Below are 3577 nucleotides of genomic sequence, written 5' to 3'. Positions count from 1 at the left end.
CTATACTTGATTTGGTTGGTTTAAGTTTCAAGCCGGGTTATGGCATGGGGACAACTCCTTCCCTTCATTTTGCTAGGCCGTGATGCTCATACTGGCATCAAGTTTTAGGATGAAAACATTGCCCATGGTATATAATCAAGAGGATCCACACCCTTTTCAGATGGTTGGTATTTGAGAAAAGTCTCAATTATCACGAATATTTTGGTTGTATAGTCAAAGTTTTAATTTTAATTCAGGTATCAAGGATGTTCTTTGGATACTTTGTACTGATATCCTCGGCAAACTGGTCGAGAGACTTTCACTTGATACACTTTATGGATATCCTCGACCAAATGGGCTAAGGGACTTTTCTTGATTATAGATACTTGGCTGCCCTCCACGGACTAGTAAAAGAGGGTTGATGCTTTGCTTACTTTTCAATTACTCATTAGAATCCACTACCAAGGATAATGGGCATTAAGTTGACCCATAAGAAATGACTATTATACTTGATTTATGATTGTTACTAATAATTTGTCATTCTATTTTTTGTAATGAGTTTTACTTAAACTAGGGCAGTAGTCCAACCCAATCCATTGTGAAGGGCAAACTACTACCCTCACTTGGATTGTGTGTTGGGGACCAGCGGTGATCGGTGGGAAGCACACACACACACACACACACACACACACACCTCTCCTTGGGGACCATTGTAAACCTTTGGATGTGCCTACATTTGGTAGGATCCGATAGCTTGGAGGAGGTATGGGCTCTACGTGCCCCATGTATGTTGGACTACTAATAATCTTCTGGTACAGTTTATATTGGTATTATTTGGATTAGGCTTCTAAGTTGCAACACTGTGGTGACCCTTGGTGATATTATTGATTTTGTACCATGTTTCAAATGGATATAGATTTATCGGCCCCCTTGGTTCTACTACTAGGGGCTAAAAGACTACATGTATGGTTTATTTGACCATGAACTATAGGTATGAAATTTTTTGACCACCATGTCCCTTGTTGATTAGTTGATACCTTGGTGGGGTAGTGGGGACTCTTAATGAAATGGGAAAGAGGTACCTTTTGGATCACCATGATGACTAGGGGTTATGAGCACTCATAAAGGGCAGAAGGTTGGCTGCTGATAAGAGTGGGAAACAAGCATGGAGCAAGCATGAAGCTAGTGGTTTCCAACTATGAAGGAAGGGAAACAAGCAAAAGCTAGTGGTGGCAAGTGATGAGCAACAACAAAAAACTAAGAAAAGAATAGTAGCAGTAGGCGCTAGTCATGGCAGGTGATGAGACCTGCCCTTGACTATGTCATAGATACCCTTCTACTTTTCCCAAGTCCTCCGACTGGTTGAAAAACTACTTGGCAATGCCCTTACAAAAACACAAACATACTTCTTGCATATTAACTAGCTCTACCAATGCTCCTATGCAAAATGGGCCATGCCAAACAAAAGTGTCTTGTACCAATATAATACCATGTTAGTCCCAAGCTTGGATGCATCCCAACATTGGTGGACTAGTATGTATATGGATCTATGCTTCGGAAGCATCTCCAATAGTGTCGCCAATCAACATACAAGGGATATATCCATGGCCTCTAGTGTCCCCAAGCTACTAGATAGAAATTGATTGGTAGATCCCTAGTGTTCCCCCATGGGCCAACCTACCACAGCCTCTCCTCCACCACTGAATGTATGTCTGGAGGAACTTGCTAAAGGACAAGATATCCTAGACATAAGAGAGGAACTGATGTTTCAAAGACAGCCCACTCACCCACCTTATCATCATGAAGTTTACTGCTCTTAAGCTATACTTTGAAAAATGATCCCCTCCTAGGAAACACTGATGACTCACCTCTAGCCGGAGACACACTATTGGTGGAACCCTCTTGTGACGAGACCTCAATCCTCGAGGGCTTCTGCTTTGCTAGTCCACCTAGCCACGGATTCTTGAGAGTCATCAGATTACTTTCTTTTTCAGTTCCTTCTGGAATCCTCCCTCCTAGCCTAGTGCCTGCCACATGGTGTTCTCTTGAGTGCCATGTGTCCATTTGGACCTTAGAGTCTCTATGCCCATTTAGGCCTTACTTATGCACTTTGTATTGATGTAAGCACTATCGAGTCCTCTGGTTTCCCACTTCACCACAACCACAATAGACGATTCCGACATTATGGCTGACGTAACACCTCTCCTTTGAGTAGCGCCTAGAGTGTGTCACCCGAGATGAACTAGGAGGACACAATTCAAGATCAGTCAAGGCGAGTGTTAACCTTTGGTTAATAGGAGGACAAAGATAGTTGTATAAGGAGTGTAAAACTTGGATTAGCAAGCTTACAAAAATCTAGCATGGAAATGATGTGGATTCAAATGGTGTCAAAAGAGGAAACTTGACAAATTTAGGAGGAACGTAGGGAACTAGCAGCAACAACCAAAGATGGGAAGTGGTCCATCAAATTACCTAGGAGTAGATTTAGAAGGCTATGAGCTCACCCTTATTGTAGTAGTTGACAAAGCTCTTACTTAAATATAGGAAATTGAGTCTAGAATAGTAGTAGACGACTGAGAGGATTGAGAGAGCCTATTTAGAGAAGACTGCACTGTAGCATTTAGCTAGGGATTCTATATTAGTTTGTGGGTTGATAGAACTTCCAGTCCAGAAAAGGAAAAAAGAGGTGAGACTGAGTGCAATTGTCAAGGAATTGTGTGACCATAAGATGTTGTAGCGAGCCTTTTATAATATATTCTACATTAGTTTTCTTCTATTGTATCTTTCTCTTCTACTTGAGTACTCTATACAGTTTTCCTACTTGTCATGTCCTCCGGTGATAGATACACGCAAGAATCTTTCCATTAACTCCCACATTAACTTCAAAACCCTCCAGAACAACCCACAGATTGCAATAAAGGTCATCTTTGTTTACAAGCTAATGCGCACCGAACTTGGCAATGGGTAGTGAATCAGCCAACTTGGATTTTTAAGGATAAAACATTGTCAACAAGTAGGTTCTTTTGGGTCTACTCCATTTGGGTCTCCTCTGTTTTTAGGAGTAGGTTCTTATGGTTCTACCATGATGGAAAAAAATGGAACGTCTTGTTGAAGGAAAGATGACTATGAGTTTAGCTGTGTAGTCATACCTTGTGTAGTTTTTCTTCTTGTAGATCCAGTAGTACATTCTTGCATTTCTACTCCATGTTTAGGAGTAGGTTCTATGGGTCTATTACTATAGAATTTGATGGGATGTTGCATAAAATGACTGACCTTGGAATCATTTGTGTTGTGATCCTTTGAGAAGAAACCATTGGGGTTGAGGACTAGCGTAGTACCATCCCTTGTAAGACTTGTAGTAGGTTATTGTGGGATTGCTGCTAGTGTACTTGTAGCTTTTGATGTTGCATACTCAGTCCTTCTTGGTTTCCCTCATACCATTGTAGTTTTTTAGGTGGATGATAATTTTGGATGGTGGATAGTAATTTTTAGGTGGATAATAATTTTGGATGGTGGGAGAAGGCTAACTATCACCTTGGTGAGGATTTGGTACCTAGATTTGAGTATTTTCATCATAATGTCCTTATGATTGCAATTA

Source organism: Dipteris shenzhenensis, chromosome 15, assembly GCF_047967505.1.
Source record: "Dipteris shenzhenensis isolate YYH24624 ecotype China chromosome 15, Dip_SZ_1.0, whole genome shotgun sequence".
NCBI lineage: Eukaryota > Viridiplantae > Streptophyta > Polypodiopsida > Gleicheniales > Dipteridaceae > Dipteris > Dipteris shenzhenensis.
The sequence above is the reverse complement of the archived record's forward strand: the minus strand, read 5'-3'. Positions refer to the sequence as shown.